The sequence below is a fragment of the Crocodylus siamensis genome, chromosome 1 (assembly GCF_052110815.1).
Source record: "Crocodylus siamensis isolate JL-2025a chromosome 1, ASM5211081v1, whole genome shotgun sequence".
Taxonomy (NCBI): domain Eukaryota; kingdom Metazoa; phylum Chordata; order Crocodylia; family Crocodylidae; genus Crocodylus; species Crocodylus siamensis.
Genome location: NC_143395.1, coordinates 108,809,886 through 108,832,327, shown reverse-complemented (window position 1 = coordinate 108,832,327; position 22,442 = coordinate 108,809,886). Strand labels below are relative to the sequence as shown.

General features: G+C 40.7%; 1 protein-coding gene across 6 annotated transcripts in view; it reads left to right on the top strand.

The window, feature by feature from the left end:
- NHSL1 (NHS like 1) overlaps positions 1 to 22,442 on the top strand; it is a 284,707-nt gene that overhangs the window by 156,874 nt on the left and 105,391 nt on the right. The gene's annotated exons all lie outside the window — the stretch shown is intronic.

The window sequence follows — 22,442 nt, the reverse complement described above, 5'->3', positions numbered from 1 at the left end:
GCAGTCTGTGGAAGAGTCTAATGCCAACCATGGCAATCTGGAGCTGGATCCTGAAACTAATATTAACTTAGTGGAACTGTTTGGGGAGGTTGTAGTTCTTTGTTCATGTTGGTAAGCAAGAAACTTAAATGTGAGAACTTGTTTTGGCTACCCCCAAAGGCTTAATTCCTGGTAACCTTTCAGCCACTTAAATTTTACTTTATTTTATATATTTGTAGGGTGTTATTGAGCAGAGAGAAGGTGTTTGTGATCAGATTTTATTTATAGTTAGTAGCAGGCTTTCCTGCTGAGTTTCAAGGTGCTTAATGTATTAGACTAGGCAACAGGGCAGTCCTCATGAAGAATTTTAAAACTGTCTAACTTTTGGGATCCCAGGAATTAATTTGTCCAAATACATCTGAACTATTATGCATGTCAACACTTGCACCACAACTATTAGCCTTAATAAAACATCATGCATTTAGTTATTTTATTATTGCTTTAATTTTTTATGCAATCTAAGCTGCTCTGTATGTCCATGAACATCATCCTTTAGTTGTTTGTTAATGAAAGTTTGCCATGTGTTTTATTGGTCATAAGCACATAAGATAGAACTAAAGCCAGAGAATGTGACATTGTGTGGTCATGGAGAAACAGTTTTGTTCTGAACACTATGAAACTGGTGCAGAGCCTGACTGTGAATCTCACAGACCCTCCCCAAACCTGTTGTTCTGTGCTGAATGATCTGTTGGAATAACAACATACGTTGGAGTTACTTTTAAGAATACAAATTAATACACCCTGTTAGCTTTTTATTTAATTAATTTTTATTGCTAAAAATGTGAATGATAATTTGAAGCGTCTTTCCTCTCTATGAATGATTTTGTATGAACATTGTTCATGAATTACAGTAATAAGCAAGGTTCACCCATGTCTCTATGAGCCAGACACTCCTGAATTCTAATGCTATCTCTGACACTGTCTCTTTCTATAGATTGGACAAAAATATTAACCCCAGGGCCGTGCAACTGACAACCCATGGGCCACATGCGGGCTGCAGTGGGTTAAATTGTGATTCTCAGGTTCCCAGTAGCCTGCAGCTCCCCCTCTTGTTGCTGGAGCCTCCAGCTTCCGTGTTCTGAGCCCATCCCAGGGGGTAGTGCAAGGTGGTGCAGCACGGTACAGAGTTCGCAGAATGAGGTCTGAACCATGCTGTGCGATGCCCATGCAAACATACAGTGGGGCTTTCATGTGGGCGCACAGTTCAGCAGTAGGGTGGGGTATGGGCAACATCTATATGGGGTCACTGCAGTGATTTTGGGGGGCACCTGCTTAGGTGTGTGGTGCAGTAGTAGAGAGAGCATCCATGTGGCCTGGGGCCAGTGGTGCAACCCATAGGGTGTGCGGCCCCTGGCTGCTTAGAATTTGGGCAGCCCTAATTTATCCTGCCCTGTCATGTGTCAAGTTACAGTCTGTGAAATGAGTATATTGCCTGTCTCAGAAAGATGTTTTTGTAAGATTTTATTAAAGTTAATACAGGAAACCCTCACTATTTGCGGTTTCAAATATTCATGAATGCCGAACCTGCATCTTAAATACACTTATAGGAGCTCCTGAGGAGCTCCGTGCTTGCTGGGGGCATACAGATGACGTTCATGAACATAGTGCCATATTTGTGAATGGCGAGGGTCACCTGTGTAGCAGTTCTTTATCAAAATGCTTAATTAAAGTGCTAAATAGCATTACTATTACATAACCAATAAATAAAGTTACTAGATATAATGACATTACTCTGATACAACAAAGTGCTACCTCTGTGCTGTTTTATGTAACCAACTTACCCTGGGTGGTGATAGTTTTCTGTAAACTATAATCTGATAAATAAAGGAATTATAATCTTTTTTTTATTTTACTTGGCAAAAAGCATCCACAGGCACTCAAACCCTACCATCACTAGCATGGGTTTAGGTAGTTAAACTACTTAGTTTAGGTAGTTAAACATTGTCATATGTAGGTACAACTCCCCTTTTAAAATTTGAAATGCAGCAGTTGTCCTTGTCCCAGTAACTACTTTTCTCAACATTTTTGCCAGTAGTAGGCATGTTGTTAGCATCTACGATGTAATAAAACTATAGTGGTTTTATGAACATCTTGTCCTTTCCAGAGGATTTGCATATCCTAACATTATGTTGAGGACTGAAATTCTTATTTTGTGTACTCATAACCTGTCCATAGGTGATGTGGATCTGATATGTTAGTAATTTGTTTTTATTATATGGTGTGTATCTAGTACATAAAGTACACAACTTAGGTGATATTTAGCATCACTCACTATTTTGATATCCTGGGAATGCTGCAGCACAATGTGGTTGGTTTTCTAGACACCAAATTGCCATGTTTCAGGGATTTGGTCAGACCTAACATAGCCTTCCAGGTAATGGAATAAGTTTTCCCCTATCTGTTAGGAACAGATCTTGAAACAAAAGAAAATGTTAAATGAAAATAAAATACACTAATAAATAGCTAGCTATTAAAACTTGAATGCAGCGACTGGTTAATAACAACCTGGTCAGGGCATTCATATCTACATTACTAGTAGTTTAATTTGAAGAAATAGGTAATGAGGTATTTTGAGAATCTGTGTAAATGGCAGCTTACAGCTGAAAACAAAATTAACAGCCTTGTTCTTTTTTATTAAAGGGAAACTTTAAGAAAGTGAACTATAATACTATTTTTTTTTAATTCAGAATTTTTTTTTTGAACACTGCTGAAGTTGGTGGGAAGCAGTATGGACAAGAGTTCATTCATAATATACTATCAGAAATTTGATTTTTTTTTCTTTTTAAAGAGAAGAGTTTTCAGTTTATTAGAAATGGATCATTATTGCATTGAGAATGAAGCTTACGTATTGTTTTAACTCTGATTTTTGCATTTGCCCATAACTCAATTTAGTGATTTAGAACTTTCAACACACACATTATGAATGTGAACTTTAAGGATTCACAGAAGAAACACTTTATTCTTCACTTAAAGAATTTATGCAGACATTAATTCCTACCACATGGTAAGTATACTTCCTAAAGTGGATTTCGGAACTGATCTCATTATCGTGTATCGGCATGACTTCAGGGGTACAAATCTAAAAACATAACTAATTGAACATGTCTGTAGTCTGTATAGAAGTTCATGTTAGATATTATAGGCTCTCTAGACCAATAGATTATCCTGTTTCATTTTATTAACTGTAAAGTATACAGAACACAGAAATCAGCCTGTTTTTCCTCTTTCCACAAGAGAGAGAGGTATTTGTCTTGAAAACTATGTTAAGCTGAGGTTTTGACCTGTATATACCAACACCAGAGTGTTGAATCAGTGAATGTATTTGCCATTATAAATTAATTAATTTAGTTCAGTGGTACCCAACTCGTATGGCCCTTTGTGCCAGTCAATGGGCCAGGTCAGGCACATGGAGCTGCCCTTTCCCAGGTCCAGCATAACACTGCAGCCACTCCCCTACCACTGAATTTCCTGTGGGTAGCATCTTGGTCATCCCTTATTTAAGTGATCATATTCCCTGTTGATATGACTGGAAAACACTAGTTGATTGATTTCCTCCTCCCACTTCCCCCATTTTTTAAAGGAAAGGGGAATAAACAACTGTAGCTTTAAGAGCAGAAATCTGCAAACTATTAATATAGTGATTTCCTGCCCCTGGCATATTCATGATCCCAAGGGAGAGAGAAGGAAAGATAGAAACAATAGGTTTCTGAACTGGTTGCTGCAGAGAGATTTTACAGAGATGTGATTTTTTTCATTTGGGTCCTTTTAATAGAGACTGCTTATGAACTGGTAACTAATAACCATCTCAGCATTCAGTCCTCTTTTAAGAGTAATGTTGAGGCATGAGCACGTTTGGGGAGGTGCAAAAGTACCAGGGTGGTGAGCAGGATGGTAGACAAGGCTATCAGTGTGGTGGAGAGAATAAACTCGGCTAGTGTTAATCATAGTTTGCCTGTTTTCAAGACAATGAGTAAATTTACTTGGCCATGTTTATATTCACAGCAAATGCCATGTTGCCAGCACAAAGTGCAGCAGTTAAAAGTTCCTCCCTATGTCTATATGACTTGCTCTGAACTGATATCAAAGTTACTTTTCTGCATATTGCAGACACTTGGAAAAATGCACTTACATTTATAGTTTTTGTACTGTGGATAGGGCTGATCCCAATACTTTAAATTTACACAACCTTTTCTACTGAGATCCTTGTTTTGGGTTGCCTGAAGTTAGCTACTTGCAGTGAAATTTTTCCAGGTTGACTGACTACCTCGAAGTTGATTTCCCCCACCCCTTAAATATTAGCTGACTCCAACTTAGTTAAGATTGCTGTGAATAAAATTTAAAGGACAGTACCTGTTATTTATTTTCTCTTCCATTCGTTAGTATTGCATGCTTTATCGTCTTTTTGGGCCATTTTTTTAAAATCCAGTGTTTTGTTTATGGTCAGTTTACACTTCCTATTTCATATAGGAGTTTGCCGCAGGAAGCCAGGCTGCCAGAGATGTTTGATAGTAGTAGCAACGATGCTGAAATTAAGAAATGAGAGACAGATTCACACTGACAAAGACATGGAAGACCAGACTTGACTGTATTTTACTCATTATTCTTGGGCCCGCCCATATGTTGCTTCCAAAAGAGTTGGGGGGGGAGGATGGGACTGGATAAAATACGTTCTGAATATAATTGTACTGCAACATGCGATAGGGATGTTGAGTGAGGGTGAATGGGAGGGGATGTGATCCTGTAGTTTACAAATGGGGGTTTGGGAAATGTTCCTTGAAATAACCTATTTATATATGATGTGTAATGGGGGAAGCACTTTAAAATCATCACATCAAGATGATTTAAAAACAAACACCTTTACAAAAACTTATTGGATTAAGGTACAGCTTTAAAATTATGTACAGAGAAAGAGAGATGGTTGGTAATATCAGAGCTGATGCAGATTTAAATGTGCCACACCCCTTCCTTTACTTTCCATTGGGTTTTCAGTACTTAGGAAAAGTAGCATGGACTAATGGAAGGGCTGCCAACCTCTTGGAGGCTGATGGCTGAAATAACGCAGCTTACTTTATAAAGTTGGTTGCCACCATTGTCACTTCCCCTGATGCCAGTCCTGCCTGCCATTGAACAGCTGCTGACACATTTGTGATCCACTGCTGAATGTTGTGGCTCTGAGGGCCAGATGGAATCAGTTGGCAAGCCAGACCCAATCTCTGGACTAGTGGATTGAGTGTAAGGCTAGAAACGGGCAATATCTGAATTCTAATCCTGGCTTTCCATTTAAAGCACAGGCAAGTTACTAAACCTCTTGGAGGCTTTCTTCTTCTTTAAATAGTGATAATACCTCTACCTGGAGTATTGTGGGGATTTGGTTTGTATTTTTGTGTAGTGTTTACCAAATGCAAAGTGATATAACCAACGTTATTCGCTATGCTACGGCCACAGAATAAGTGAAAGTTGTTTCCTGAAATGTTGGTAGCAAATAATAGTAGGAGTTAGATGTTGAAATTGTGTATCTTTCTACAGCAGTTCACATATCTAAAATCCAAATACTTTAAAATAAAATAAAAACTCTGTTCAGAAATAATTGAAATAGCTAATTGGGGTGGATTCCTCCATGTTGTGAGCCTATAGCTGTTTGCGTTGTAGTGATTATAGTAAGTTAGTCTTAAATAAGCTTCTCAGATATGACCATCTGTGTATGGTCACAGTACCTGTTGTTCAGAGGGTGGCAAATAATCTGGGATAAAGCTTAAGAGAAGCAACAGACTTCAGTGGGAACAGAGAGAAACAAGCTTGAAATCTGTGGCAGATGAATCAGTTTCACAGCTCTATGCTCTTTGTTTGTTTGTTTTTCCTTCTTCGCTGCAAGAATGAAGCTGACAATTGGACGGTGTTTCTATGTATAGCACTTCAAAATTCATCTGCTTAGAAGAATTTTTAGGGGTAATAAGATTCTGTTCAGAACAGTTCACAAAATTAATTAAATAGTTGAGCTTGCTTAGCAGTGGAGGAAAGCCAAGCCTTTGTCCTCCATTGTCTTTAACTCTCTGACCATTCTGACCATTTTAAAGGTTATGAATAGGCCACTCCCTTCCACTCCAAACTAACCACTGGAGATAATAGGGACATCACTGGAAGCAGCATCTTACAATGATTGCCTATGTGCACTGCCTGCCTTCAGATCCGATGGTGGGGTGCTTACACAGAAGCAAGTGGCAGGCCAACTGCAATGATGATGAAGAGGAACTTATTCCACTGTATTCAAACAAAATGGGGAATATTCATCCCAGACTGCATGGTCGCCTAAAGAAAAGGTTACTGAACCGAGAAGACAGTTCCCTCTGGCCAAGTAAGAACAGATCATGTTTTGTTAATGATTAGTTTCTCAGTATTTTTTCTCGTAATTTTTTGCTTTTACCTTGTACTTATAAGGTTAGATGACCACCAAAGTTACTTACAGAACTGTTGATTTAATTGTAGCCTTTTTTGTTGGGTAGAGAAATTGGAAAAATGAATGTTGTTAGTCAAAAGAACAGTTTCCAGTAGAATTAAACTATAAGCAGTGTCTTTTGCTGTGTGACTGTTCAGTGAAGACAATAAGGTATTGTCTTTGTGCTGAGATGTGACCATGCTTGAGAGCTCTTGGGCACCTGCTTCAGCTCCAGTGGTACATTTTCTTTTGCAAAAGAGTTGTTTTGGATGAATGGACATGTTAATGTATTTACTTCAATTTGAAGAGCGTAGAAGATTTTTTTCAAGTACGTAAACAAGCTGGAAAAAATAGAAGTGAATGAAAAGGGTGCAGTACACTTAGATGTTACATCTGGTGATGTTGGTGAAAACTTTCTATTGCTACAATAAATTTATTTTCAAAATTCCAGTTATGCTTAACGGTATATTTCCTCTGACTATGGGGAGAAGCATGCCTATGTCATAATAGGTCTTTGAAAGTTCTAAGTTAGCTAAATAGTTAACACACACTATTTCCTAATGAACCTTGAAGAGAGGAAAGAATCTACAGTGGTTATATCTCAGCTGATTTGTTAGCATCATTGCTTGCCTTGCCTTTTTTCCCCTCCACCAAAGCAGACACACCCCACTGTTCCTGAAGCATTTTTTCAGAAAAATGCATGGTATAAGGAAAAGGGAGCTTCCCTGCAAAACCTGCAGGACTTACAGCAGCAGGCTGTGTTCACTTGCAAATGAATTACTCCCTTTTGTATTGATTTTCTTTTCCTCATTGCTCTCATTCTGATTCTCTAATGATATCTGTTTATCACCAACAATTGAAAAAATCATGTCTGTACCATGGTAATTATGATATACAAAATTATACACTGCTTTAATTTTCTGCTTGGCAACATCCCATCTAAGGCCCTTGTAGGCTCCCTTTGGCCTGTACAGAGGAGAGACTGAACTTGTTCATGTGTTGCATAGCTATTTTGACCCTTTTGTTAAAAAGAAATTTCTCAAAATGTACACGAAGAAACAACAAAGCAGTTGTATTGAATTTTGCATCCAAGAGCAAAAGTGCATGTCTGCATTAATTGAAGGAGAAAATAAAAAGAATGACTTTACAAAACTTTATGAAATATGTAGTTTTATTCCATCCTGATATACAGAATCTTCAATTTGCTACATAGGACCTTTCACAAAACAACCGGTTCCTTTTACCATGTGTTACTGGTGTTTTTAGTCGCTTCTGAACTGCATAGTATAACTTATGATAACCTGGCATGCTTTAAAGTACAGACCCAGTCCTTCAGCACTCAGCAGTGACTCTAGCATTGCTTCAGTTTTAACTGAATTTGGTGCATAGCTGTTTAGTTTGAACCTGCTACTCTAGCGTGTGAAGTCAGGATTAAGGAGAACATATAAAACACTTAGAAATCCTTGAATGCAGCAAAGAGCTTTCTACTCCTTTCTCTTTGTGCTTTGCGTGGGGGAGGGATTTTCTTTTCAGAGTCATGTTGTGTGTTAATAATGATAATCTCTTGAAAAGGGAAGGGTAGTGGAGGGGAGGAGCAGAAATTGAGATAAGAAGCAAGCCAGTCCTAGAGACTGTTTGGTTAGTTACTATGATCTTTCTATAGTGCGTGCTATACAGGCATTGGTGATTTTGCTAAATACAGCAGGTGTTTTGATCCTGTGCCCTTCCCAATGAAGACTTGGTATTTTTGAGCCAAAGCTTGTTTTTTCTCCTACAGTCGGATCACAACTTAATGAACTCTGAACTGGGAATTACACCTGTAGGAATGTTACAACAATTGATCGGTTGTGGAAATAAGATTCTAGAACGCTTCAGTGGTTCTATATTCAATAGTTGGGTTCCTGTCTGTATGTCATAGGTTTTTTTCCCTCTATTGTCAAGTGCATTACTTTTTTTTGTTTTAATTTTTTAATAAAATGAGAAAGTGTAGATATCTATAATTCTAAACCCTACATGTGTTAATAGGAGCTATATTGAATTGAATAGCATTGATAAACAAAATGAATGATTGCATATTCTTGGTTGGTACCCTATCAACCATAGGAAATTTTGGGTAACTTAGCCCCATTCTTATCTCTCTGTTCCAAGCAAAACACAAATTTGGCCCATACACTACTTTTTAAAGTGTATAAAAGATACAGGATAAACCTTGAATTGGTTTATCGTGTACTTGTATGGGGTTCCTTGGGGCTGTAATTTGTTCACTTCCAAGACGTTCTGGAGAATTTAGCTTTATTTTTTAAAATAATTCTCCTGGTAGTGACACTTCTTGATTTTTTGTGTGTGTCAATTGGTAAGATATCTGGCATCTTAAAAAAGACTCAAAAGTTCTGCTTTTTCATTGAAACGCTGTTTAGTGCCATGATACTGTCTAAACAAAACAAACTGTGCTTTCCTATTATGGAATCCAATATCCTATTGTGGATTCTGGAGAGATTCCCGATGCCCACATTTTTTTTGGTCATTGTTCTTCTGCTAACCTCATTTAAATCTATAAAAGAGCCAATCATAATTAAGCCATCATTTACAAGCTCCATGAAGATTAAATGTAAACCTAACTTCACTAGATAAGTACTGTTTCCCTTGGAGAGAGGCACGTTCTGGGGGGGGGGGGTGTGTTGTTTTTTAAATTTTTTAGTTTGTTAATGTTTATTTAAAGCAACAAAAGTGTCTGAGGACTGAAGTGATTTCTGGGAACAGGTTAAATGATAACTGCAGAACACAGTGTGTGATTATTGGCTAGGCTTTTATCTATGCTGATAAAAGGGCTTCCCTTTGGGGTCCTTATCGAGCTGCATGAGAACAGCATTTCAAATGGTTTCACAGTGCTGATTTACACTGTAGAAAATGCCCTTTCTAGTACTGAGGTTGTTTTAAAAGCATAACATGTTCATATTATTGACCTTCCTCATGAGTTAAGGGCTCCTTCCCCCTCATGGGTGAGAGAAAGTATTTGATTATTTTATGCTAATAATCTTTAAAACAAACCAAAATAAAACCCTCCCTTTTAAATAACAGTCCTCTTAATATAGTTATTTTAATATTTTGTAGAGTAAAATGCCTCATTTCAAATTGGTGACATTGTGAAATAGGATTCTGTGTTACTGGCCTGGCCTTGGTTCAGTGTTCATGACACTGTTTTTCTGTCCTCATTACCAGCTTGTTTTTCTAATAGGCAAGGTTCTGAAACCAGCCGGAATCCAGAAGTAAGAACTGTGTCTTTTTAATAATCTTCCTGATCACAAGAAAATCACTTAAGTCACTAAAGTGACAGGGACAGAGATGTCCTCATCACGCACTTAACTGGGATTGCAAACAACCCTAACCCTCTAGATTGTTTGCCGGCTGCTTTGTTCAATAGAGAAGTTAGACAGATCCTGAACTGTCAGGTTTTATCAAAATAGGAGGGAATTATCCTGACGCCTGTCGGCCATGACTTGTACCCTTTTTATCCTTCTATTTCTAGCAAATGCAAGTCTCTTGAGCTTGTGTTTATCAGTATTTCGTTGGCTGTTTGCCAAACTGGCAAATATTAGCAATACACTGTATTGCTGAACTAGCTGAAAAATATTGTCTGTTTTTGTGATTGAATTTGTAGGGTATTATTACTTCTTGGTCAGATTTGGGAACTGTAAACTGGGTGTGCTAATAGCTTTTGACATTCATTAAAAGAAGTTGCTACTATTAGAACCGTTCTCTGTGTTTTTTGTAATTTTATATATATATGCAATTTTATATATAAAAAAAGGGAAATGTTCTATTTTTTTCTGTAATGCTTACTGAAAACCCAGTCTGAGCACTCAGACACCATTTTTAGCATCTTTGTTGTATAAGGATGTAGTGTTTGTGTGTGTAAATATTAAAGACTGCAATACGGCTAAGTGAGAAAGGAAAGGTAGCTTTAAGTCACTCTAAGATCTCTCCTGATACTGAGTCTATTGAAAGTCTATTCCTGTAACAAGTTAGAGCAGTCATCCTTCTGGTCTAACTTGCACCTTTTTGTAAGTCACCTAAGGACATTCTCCCAGCCGGCGTTCAGCAATACTACTTTACTCCAGCTTTCCCGTGTCATCCTTTTTTCTTACCATGTAAAACTTCCATCCTTGTTCCTGGCTGAGGCCAAAGGTGTCTCCCATACTAGAAGGACGAGAATAAAGTAACCTTTGCACAACTGGGTTTGAACATCATGCTTCCTTTTCTGGAGTAAACAAACCCAAATCTTTTGGTCTGTCCTCATAAGTCATCTTGTTTTCTAGACTTCTGATCAGCGTGTTGCTCCAATAACTACATCTTTGATTTGGACTTTTCTCAGGGTTCTGACATGAGGCTATCTCTTACTCTGGCAAACTATTTATTTATCACATCCCTAAGATGTCCCTATTCCTATCTATTCATGCAGCTAAATGTCTTGTACAGGCCCTATTTTTGTATCTTTTTGTCCTGTTTTTGATGCATGCAGCCTTGCTCTGCTCACATCCATCCAGAAAGCTGATGTAAACATTATTTTCCTAGCTTGTAACTCTGACATGCTGCTCCTCTTGCATCTCTCTGTTAGTTCTTCCTTCTCTTTTGCAGTCTACCAAAAGCTGCAAGGTACTGCACCTAGGGAGGAAGAACCAGCTGCATACCTACAGGCTGGGGAACTCCCATCTAGTCTGCACAGAGGCAGAAAAGGATCTTGGTGTCACTATTGATTCCAGGATGAACATGGGCCACCAATGTGGAGACACGATTAGGAAGGCTAACCGCGCCTTGTCATGCATCCACAGATGCATCACAAGCAGGTCCAAGGAGATGATACTCCCCTTCTGTGTGACACTGGTCAGGCTGCAGCTGGAGTACTGTGTCCAGTTCTGGGCGCTGCACTTCAGAAAGAAAGTGGCCAGCATCGAGAGGGTCCGGAGGAGGGCCACTCGTATGATCGGGGCAGCAAGGCAGGCCCTACGACCGAAGGCTACGGGACCTGAACCTGTTCAGCCTCCACAAGAGAAGGCTGAGAGGGAATCTGGTGGCTGTCTACAAACTGGCCAAGGGGTGCCAGCAGACTATGGGAGAGTCCCTGTTCCCCTGAGCACTGCCAGGGCTAATGAGGAATAATGGCCATAAGTTGACTGAGAGTAGATTCAGGCTAGGTGTCAGGAGGCGCTACTTCACAGTCAGGGTGGCTAGGATCTGGAAGCAACTTCCAAGGGAAGTGGTGCTTGCTCCTACCCTAGGGGTTTTCAAAAGGAGGCTGGACAACCACCTTGCTGGGGTCGTTTGTCCCCAGCATTCTTTCTTGCCTGTGGCAGGGGATCGGACTCGATCTGCTCAGGTTCCTTCCGACCCTACCAATTATGAAACTATCTGTATTTGCAACAGAAAAGATTATACTTTCAATCTTCTTCAGTAGCTAAAATCTCTGTCTGATTTTATTAAGTATTATATTTAACAGTAACGCGCCTTTACCCATTTTTGATCTACAGTGGAAAAAATTGCCTAAAACAGGGAGAGTGGTGATTGAATTGCCAATGTTTGGAAAATGTACGTAGACATTTTAGAGATGGAAATTATGTAGAGACATGTTAGGGACAGAAATTACATGTAAACTGGTAGAAGTGATCAGCTGAGATCTGGAATACAACAGAAGTTCAGTGCACATAAGCCACTTTCAAGTGACCGAAACTGGTTTAAGATAAACCTGGATGGATGCAGTAGCAGACTTAATTGATTTAGGTTAAATCGGCTGATTGAACTTCTGTCCCAGATCCCCTCCAGATTCAAGTTAGCTCACAGTCCTCCAGCATCCGAAGATGATTTGCACCTCACCCCACACCCCCCCGCTTGCAGGGTGGGGAGGCTAGCATTGGCCCAAGCTATCTGCCCCAGCTGAGCAGGGAAGTATGCTCTAGTGTCCCCCGGCTTCTGGCCTGGGCCACTGCAGGCATGGGAGGCTGCATTTCTGGAATCAAGTAAATATCTGTTTGCTTGTTTATTGGTTCAATCTATGCAGCTTAAATTAACCTGTAACAATTGAATCAATTCAGGCTCAGGCTTTTCGACTGTCTATATTTAGCCTTCATGGGGGAAAGGAGACCAATACAGAGAGTTGTTGAGATCCTTCAGATGAAGGCAGCTTTTTAGTGGGATGCTGGAAAAGGATAAAGATTTCACTGAAAAGTTGTGTAGCAGATGAGAAGAACGTCTTGTGTGCTGAACAAGGCTGATGTGTTGAAGAAAGTACTTAATGTACTATGTTTTAATTCCAGTGTGAAGTGTAGATACAGTGAAATCGGTCTGAGACAGAGCTTGTAAAAACCAGAAACCTGCTCAAGCTGGAACATTTCTATGCCTTATAGAGAATTGTGTGTAATGACATAGTCAATGCAAGACGGAAACTAATGTGTAAAGAAAAAGGAAATTTGCGGTCCATTTTTAGAATTACCCTGTAGAACATGGTAAGCAATTACAGTACATGTATAATTCCTGACAAGGCATGCCAGAGTAGAAATGTTCTGGCCTTGAGCAGGTTTCTAGCTGTTACAGCCTCCCTCTTCTGCAGGTTTCACTATTTTGCTGGACACTCCATGACACCAAGGATGTCAGCCAGCAAGCTGGCTCGAACACTGGGCTGGGGGCAGCTCCAGCTCCACTGGCCATGCCATCCTGACAGAACTTCAACACCTCACCACTGCCCACAACTGAGTGGCAGGGCCTGGCAGTGAGTAACCCCGTGGTCCATAACAAAACCAGCCCCTGCCCAGTTCTGGGAAGAAAGGAGGCAGGGGGATCAGGGACAATGCAAGAGAAAGCAGGGAGCAGAGAAAGGAGCTGGTGCCTCTGCTTCCCCTAAAGGACAGAAACCAGGCTGAACTTTTTCCCGGTCCAATAATATTTCAACCTATACAGGTCTTGCTGTATAACAAAATGTATTTCTTTAGTTTTATAAAGGATGAAAGAATTGTGGGAATATCTGTGCACTTCTCTGCCAGTTCTGTCATAAAGTCTGTGAGATGCTCATGGAGGGCATGCTCAGAGCGGAGATTGTAATAGAGGGCTCATTATAATATCACTTGAGTGAGCCTGGAAGAGTTTAAATGAATGGAGAGTATAGAGGCATTTTTTGCCATTTAAGCAATCAAGGTCTGCTTAGTTAATCGGGTGGGAAAAAAAATTTCAAGTTCCTATTGAATTAGATTAATACAAGAACTTGCAGAGAATGAGTGATGAGTTAAATTGTAGGGTGTGTGGCCTCTGCAGCCCTGTAATCTGTCTAAACATCCTGGGATTTGCTTTTGCTGGTAAAGGCAGTATTTTCTTAAATATTCACCATGAATTACTCCATTCACTGGACTTTTAATCAGCAAGTGGTTCTGCCTAGAGAGCAGCTGAGAGAAAGCGGACTTAAATCAGATTAAGAACATGCAAAGCAAAATGATAAATTCTACCAAAAAAGTAGAACTAATGTTAAAGGCTGCCTTTCAGTCTGGAAATGCCTAATTGAATCAGGCTTGCCAACAGGAATTGATTATGGCAGCATAATCTAAACCTATTTTATCATGTCATGGTTCATATAGACTGTTTCTCCAAGACAAGCAACTCTTTTGAAACTAAGTGATAAAAGACAATCAGATTGCAACTGAGGTGCATTTTCCTGTGTTGAAACACTGTGGATAACCAGCTCTCAGATTTAAAGTGCCTGTTTTCATACAGGCCCTTTAAAGATCTCTTTTTCAGTACAGCATTATACTGTCCAAGCATCTGATCCTGACTCCTTAGTAAAGTGTGTGTCTGTGTGTGAGAGTATGAGTAATATAAAATGCCTATATGAGATTTAGCATATTTGACAGTGCTTATGCAACAGAAAGGAAGATTAGAATAAGTACCTTATTCTCTTTGAAGTTAGTCAGGCTTTCTTGAAAACTCTTACTTAATGTATGTTTAGATTTAGACTTCTCCTTCTCCCCCCCGTCCCAGCCTGATCCACTACAAAATCAGAATCATTGTCATTCTGCCAGCGTTTCTCCTCCCACATGTGATTCTCCAACATGTGTTGCTGCTTTGGAAAGTTAAAAATTCTGGTAATGCCCACATGAAAAGTTTTCATGCAAGTAGGCTGGGTATAGTTTTCATTTAATAATTTCAATGCTTGATAAATCTGGTACCTATCCCCAGACCTCTACTCCCATCGACAATTTACAGTGCAATCGTAACACAAAGCTCTTGAAGCAATGTACAGTAATATCTTTGTTCAGCTGTAAAAATAAATACATAGACCACATACTGGTGTCTTACCTGTGCTGGGAGAAAAACCCTTGTGCTGGCACAAAGTAGAGCATGCGGGCATTCAAGGGCTTTCTTGCAGAAGAAAAATCTCTCCTCAAAAAGTAGATTGGTTGCCTGCAGAGAAGATTGCCCTCCTTCCAGTCTAACTTGAATGTGTGTATTCGTCTCTGGGGACAGAGAGATGCTGTGTATCCCACAGTCCCCTACTCCCAGTGGTTCTCAACCTTTTTTTTGTGCCATTTGTGAACGTCAGCTGCCAGTCCTGACCCAGTGCCCCTCACTCCTGACCCACTGCCCTCAGACCCCAGGTCCTAGCCCCCCCAGTGTGTGGTGCAGCGGGTGGGTGTATAGGGCAGGGGCTGTGTGGGGGAAATGGGGGGCCCTAAGCCTGAAACTCTGCCAGCCTGGAAGGGAAAAGCCATGGTTTCTCACATTTTTCTCCTTTAAAGGAGAATCCATTTTTAAAGTCTCTTCCATTTTTCAGGTTTGTTCATGACCCTTCGTATATTCTTGCCAACTCAGTTTTGGGTCATGACCCACAGGTTGAGAAACACTGCTCTACTCTTCTAAGGGAAAGGAGAGGGAGGGCGAGCACTGGCTTCTTGGCAACCTGCCCTGGGAAAAGCTGAGACAGTCCTGTGGGGACCCTGCCCTCTGTCCCACCAGTCAGCTGAGTGATGTGGGGGTGGCCAATCTTTCAGGATGGGTTCCTGCCATGGGAGAAAAGCCCCCACCCAGTGAACTCCTTTGGTTCTCCTTTCCATTTGGGTTGCACACAAGGCAATTTAAAACCTGGGGATGGGACTGCCTATTGACAGTCTGCCCCCTTTCCAGTAGTGTAACTAGGGTTGGCTGACTGGGGACCAAAAGTGGGTCACAAGAATATATGAAAGGGTCGCAAACAAATTTTAAATGTAGATTCTCCTTTAAAGGATAAAAAAGTGGGAAACCATGGCTTTTCCTTTGCAGGCTGGCAGAGCTTCAGCCTGGAAGGGGGTGCTTGTAGCTCCCCGTGCCCTACACGCATCCACACACCGGGCAGCTGGGGCCTGGGGGGAGTGGGGTGCACTGGGTTGGGACTAGCCATCGATATTTGCCAATGGGTCCTGGTACAAAAAAGGTTGAGAGCCACTGACCTAGGCACCTGGCTTAAGTGTTGCACCTTTTGCTCCCTTCCCAGGTAGGGTGAGGACAGGCTATCAAGTAGTGGACTCCCTTAGGGGTGGAGATGGCCCAGTGAGTATCCCTGCAGTACCCCTGGCTGGAGAGCTTGCATGAGGATATGTATGCTCCCGCTCCCAGGTTAATCTTCTATTGTGAAAAATTTTGGAGAAATTCTTACCGGGAGAAATGAATGTCTGCATGCGGCCATAATATTATCTGGTGAAGTCAATATAAAGACTAAATGAATTCTGAGGATGAGAAGGTAAAGCAGCATTTAGGGTTGTTTGAGTTCAGGTTTGCCCAAGCCCGTCTTTCCCTTTTCTAGATCAGAAGTAGTAAAAAAATAGTTAAAATATCTAGACTAGCTGATGCAACATATGTCACTTTAAAAACTTCAGCCTTTCTGTTTTCCTTGCATACAAGTGAAATCTGGTCTCATTCTTTGTTTTTACCTTTGCAAAGTCAAATGCAAAGCCTGTTGTGTCCTGCTGTCTGTGGTGCTTGCTGCTATCCTGGGTAGCAGGGCACGGATTCTTTGAATCAGATCAGTTTTGCCATTAACTCAGCAGTGTACTTATGCAAAATATTTTTCAAGGAAATCAATTTATGCTTTTCCATCCTTACAGATGGTGGGGGTTAATAAATCTTGCTTAGTGATACCCTTTTATTTTTATTTTTTTAAAGGTTGAGTGACATTTAAGCACCAGCAGTGCTGTCAGTTCATCAGCAAACAAAAGTGGTCCATCTTAATTTGTCTAATTACCATCCGACATGCAGACCAGCTGCTTCCTTGAACAAAAGCAGTTGATCACACTATCTTATTAATTGCATATTAATTACTACATTCTTCTTAACCATATGGGAGGTGTTCTGAATACATTGAAGGCTATTTAGTATTAAGAAAAGAGAAAATGAAACAGCAATTGTATCTTCAGAGTATAAATCTCGGGGGTGGTGAGATGTGTTCAACATCCTAATATGAACCATGTGGTGTTCTTCTGTTGTTAATGTGTTATGACCTGTACTGAAAATTTGGGGAAATTTTGTCCAGGAAGACAAGTGACTTACTGAAGTGTTTTGGTTGATGAATGACTGTATAGGTAGAAATACCATACAAATGGGTATTTATTTGTATGAATATATTTGTGTGGCTATTAATAACTGCCAGCAAGAGACTAGTTGTAATAATTTATATAAGCCTCACATTTACCTATGAAAACTTGGCATGCCTGCCTTTCTCTGGTTCTAGGCAGGCAGGGTTCTTTTAGTAGATGTATCTTTTGTTAGACCAACTGGGTAGTTGGAAAAATTTTTCTATGGTTCTTGTACTTGCCTTGATTTGTAAGACAAGAATCTAGGAAGAGTTGGTTAGAAAGGGGGTCAGATAAAATACAGCAGTAAAAGTTTGTTGATGTTTGTTTAAGTTTTATACATTTTTGTTAGATTCTCATGAGTCTCTTTTACCCCAAAGTAATCAGTTTTGGGCAAAACCAGTCCTGTTGCTGAGCAAAAAACCTTAAATAGAAACTGGTTCTTGCATCCACAGTGTATGGAATGCTTGCATGGTTCCTGTGTGAGTGCAGCCATTTATGTGAAGCCAGGATGGGTTTTTTTCACTGAGACAAATTCCACAAAACAGTATTGGCTGCTGCGTATGTCCTCCATCAATCGGTCTTTCAGGATGGTGAACTCTGCCCTTAAAAGTGAAACACCGGAAAGCTTGCTTATATAGTTTTTTCATGCATTCTGAATACAGCTGACACCATTGGTAGATACTTGGCAGCTTTAAGTCGGAGAAGAAAAGTAGGTTCATTAGTAAGAGCAAATACTTACTTCTTCACTTTCACTCCCAGACTTAAAATATCATGGTCTAGTAAATTCTTTACTTGATTGCAACTTGATTAACCTGATGTTGGTTCCCTGTAGATGGCAGTCTTTTGCCTTATGCTAGACAGTCACTCTCTTGTTTTTGTACTCAGTCTGATCTTGTTCTTTGCTCTTACCATATTCTTTCCTACCACCACAGAATTTTTTTGGACTGAAGAATTAAATGAACATTACGGGGGAGATTACCAGTTCTCAAGTAATGTATTGTTGTTGAAATGTTAACCCATCTTAGACTTTGACTAAATGCATTGCTGATGTTAAAGAAATCATTCCTAACGTTATTTAATGTCATTTAATTTTTTGTTATGATAGAGGTTTTGTTGGTATTGTTTTATTATAACAATATCACTTCTATAATTCTCCTAATTCCCTTTAGATTTTCTAAACTGTAAATGTTGATTTTCTTTCTGGGTTGCTTATAGAAGCCTGATAGAAAGTGTTTACTGTATATATAAACTTCCCTCTTCACATTCTCAGTAGTATTTAACAATGTCCAGAATCTGCGTTTTTACAGAGAATCTTTAGAATTACTGGGGAAAAGATAAAAACTTACTGAAAATAAATTTCTGGTTAGCCAATGGCCCAGTAGCTCTTATGGCCAATGCGGCAGCTGGCAGGGGGGGAGAGGAGGCAGGCAGAGCAGCTGCTGGCACACAGGGAAGCAGCCAAGATGGCAGTGCCCTCCTCCCTCTGCTGCTGATTGGTTGAGAGGGCTGCCTGTTGTGTGGCCTCGCCCCTCCCTGTCAATCAGCAGCAAGGGGTGGGGATGCATAAACAACAGTCCTTGTTCAATCAACAGTGAAGTGCTGGGCCAATGCCAATGCTGGGGCCCCTTGGCTAATCAGTGTTTTTTTTGGGGGGTGGAGTGGGGAGGGGTTTATTTTTTTTTATCACAGAAAACTAAGATCTGTGATGATCTCTTGTGCCTGCCATTCAAACTGAAGGCAAATATGATCCAACCAGTTCTTTTTGTCAGAATGAATTGTATTGAAGCAAAGATGAGTTTGAGCAGGGGTGTGGCCACTCTATGGCATATGTGGCACAAGTGGCATGTGCAGCCACTGTGAGTAGCCCACATGGGCAGGGGGCAGGGCTGCAAGTGAGAAAGGCTGGGGCTGTAAGGTCATGTTGTGGTTTTCTGAGTCTGGCATCCTGGGCGGGGAGACCAGTGGAGGTCATCCCTCCTGCTGTGTCCCACCCACCTGCTCAACAGCTCCATAGCAAGTATAGCCCAAGGGCTGGGCAGGAATTGTCCTCTGCAGACAAGTAGGTGAGGTTGGAGAAGATCCTTGCACTCAGCCAGAGAAAGCGGGGAGTCCTGCCCACGTGGGCAGAAGTGGGGGGAGAATGGAAGAGCCCATGGCGTCCAGCTGGAGGAGCTAGTGCAGGACAGAAGCAGCAGTACTTGGGTCTTAGTCTCTATGAGACGGATACAAGCCTCTGTGTCTCTTTCCACTCCCCAGTGCTCAGCATCCCTCACGCATACCGCAGGACATGGTGGGGTTGGCCCAGGGCAAAAAATTTGTAGTGAGCCTCTGTCTGTGCCAAGCCCAGCCTGGTGGTCCCAGAGCAGGATCTGGATGCCTGCTGTAAGTCCAGAGACCAGCTCTCTCACTGCCCTTCACCAATGCCTCTGGGGACACCTTGTCTCACTGCCCCATGGAACCACCCAGACCCTGAGGGTGCTGCCACCTTGGGCCCTGAGGGTGCAGTTGGGGGCTACCCCATTAAGAGAGGTCCCACTGAAGGGGCTGTCCAATGTGGGGCAGGCTGCTCCAGGAGACCCAGCAACTCCTTTTAAGTAGTCTCTGGCATACAGTTGCCCAGAGGTGCAAGTCCCTCTGTCAGCCCTGAAGGTGACACTTCATGAGGTCCTGCACAGATGCCAGTGTGCTGCTCCATCTCGGGCATGAATGCACGAGATGATACAGAACATAAGATGCTTAAGGCATCACCTTGTCAGGAGGGCAGGGCACTATTTATTCTGTCCTGGGGAAGTAAGAGTCCTTGAAGCTGTCACTAGGCACATGGCAAACCCATCACTGAAAGTATCCTTAGATGAAGTTAAGGTACCCTCAACTGAGGACAGCACTGGGTGCAGACACTTGTTACAGCCATGGCCATAAAATAATCAAGGTATCCCTGCTGATAAGGGACATGGATACCCCCCACCAGCCCTGACACTCTCTCATCAAAGAACCCATGCACAACTATTGCACAGCCTTTCAGCTGCTGCCAAATGAAGGGATTTTGATACACACTTGCCATATGAAATTTGAGTGGTTGCAGGGATGAGGATGGGTTACTCTGGCTGTGGTAGTGACACCTCCTCTCTAAGCAGGGTTCTCCTGCTCTGCTCAGTACAGACTCCAGCTGTGCCCCCTCCATTCTGGCACCTCAGAGTAGAAACTCTAACCTGGTGTGCTTCCAAGGGAGCAAGGATCAGAGTAGCACTTGGGAAAGTGGGGGCTTAACTTGTGAGCTATGTTTTTGGCAAGTGTACCACAAGTGAGCTTGAGGGTGTCGAATGACAAATCAGGTGATATGTAGCAAAATGTTTAAGTTTCATCACTGTTGAGCTGTTAAACAGGTACCTCCTGCTCTTTCTCTACAGAAAGTATAATTAAATTCTGCCTGCCATTACTAAAAAAAAAAAAAAGGGGGGGGGGGAGAGAGAGAGAACTTGCCCAAAACACCAGTGCTGAGACCTATTGTTTCTCTCGCTCCCCAGGGATACCTTTCTGAGGGCATCCGTTTTCCAGATTTTGTAAATTAGTGAAGAATTTGTAAAGCAATGTTGACTTAGCAACAGGAAAGATAATGGTGGAACTTACAAGTTTCTTAGGGTTTGGGTGTGTGGATAAGCTTTCTCTAATTTACAAATCTCTGTTTATATAAAAAGAAAGATAAGACTAGGACTGGAACTGATAGATGCTCAAGATTTGGAATTCATAATTAAATCTATCCACTTGGATGAACTAAAATGAGCCTCAGATATTTTGTCATTATAGGACTTAAGCCTTACTGGATGTTAGCAGATGGTATTTTATTTTCATTCTCTAAATCTTTCAGAAGAACAAAGTTGACGGGAAGACGAGATTAATGTATTTAACATGCCTTTTTTAAAAAAAAGGAATGTCCTTGTCTGTGATAATTAGTACTAAATACAAATTTAAATGAATCACAATTTACAAAACTTCATGAATATACTGCAATATATTAAAGAAGGCACAATTCTTTCTCAATTTTTAAAATGTTTTCAATTAGGTTGAATCAACCTTTTTGCAAAACTGTATGGTGCTTAAGATTTTTTCTTCTTTTTTTTTTTGCTCCTGACTCAAGATAAATGGTGTCAATGGCTTAAAATGGCTCATCACAATTGCTTTTAGTTATATTATACCTCAGTGAATCAGGATTATTGGGATGTTGCATGAAGTAGAAAGACACAGCTTGAATTTTGGATCCCAAGCTGTGCCTGCAGTTAGGAAAATACTGTTTTACTTGTAACTGACCAATTTTGACCTGGAATCATTGAGAGAGAATAAATATGAAACCCCATGATGCCATTTTTACAGTCATTTTTCAGACAGGAACTGCATTCAGTCAGCCTCCCTATTTGCTATAGTCTAAGCATTATTTAAAAAAAAACAATTCCCTAAATCATTGGAAATCAATTGCAGTTATCTCTTTGAACAATACTTTCCCAGTATTATAACAACTGCAGAGCCCACTAAGTGGATCTGATTTATGTGGCATATTAGTGTAGTCCTGTGACAGACTAAGAGAATTTAGTGTTTTTTATTTATTAAATATTGTTTTTAACCCTTCATAGTTGGGAAGTAAACCTTCTGTGACCTGTCTGTGCACAGTTGACATGAAGCAATAAATCTGAGAAGTAGGAAGAACCCCATTCATTTCAGAATGCTGCTTCTGAAACCTAATGACAATTTCCAACTCTTAACTTTTCCAATTCACCTTTACTAGGTATATGTATTGACTGTGTGTTTACCTTTTGAATGCAGGAAGTTTTCAAATTGTGGATCTGCAACTGCTAGAAACCTGATGTAATGAACATGTGTTTTTGCTATGTTTTTTTTTTAGTAGCGGGGCCAATATCATCCTTAGGCTGAGAAATGAGATATCCATTGGCATTTCTTTCCTTTGCTCAAAAATAGCAGTACAGTTTTTAATAAAACCTTCTGGCCCTCTTTTATCTGTCCCTAGCACCATCAGTTTTGTGCTCTGGCTGAAAGCTTCCTATTACCTTTATAACACCTCTCCCCCCACCCCCGCTTCCTCTATGGAAGTTTAACACTTTTCTGCATCTAATACAGTGAGTCCCCTTGACTTTTTGGTGGTAGCACTTTTTTTTGTGCCCAGCTTTCTTTTTGTTTTTAAACATGATGGTGTAGCAGTACCTGATGCTGAGCTGGTATTTGGAAGTGTGAGAGCAGAGCGCTGAACAGATGGCAGCATTTGTGTCAGATTAAATAATTAAATAGAATCTGAAACAGAAGCGGTCTTTCAGACAAACGATAAGGGGGATTCCTTGCAGTAGATTTAACTTGTTGCAAACCAAACCGTATCTGATTAT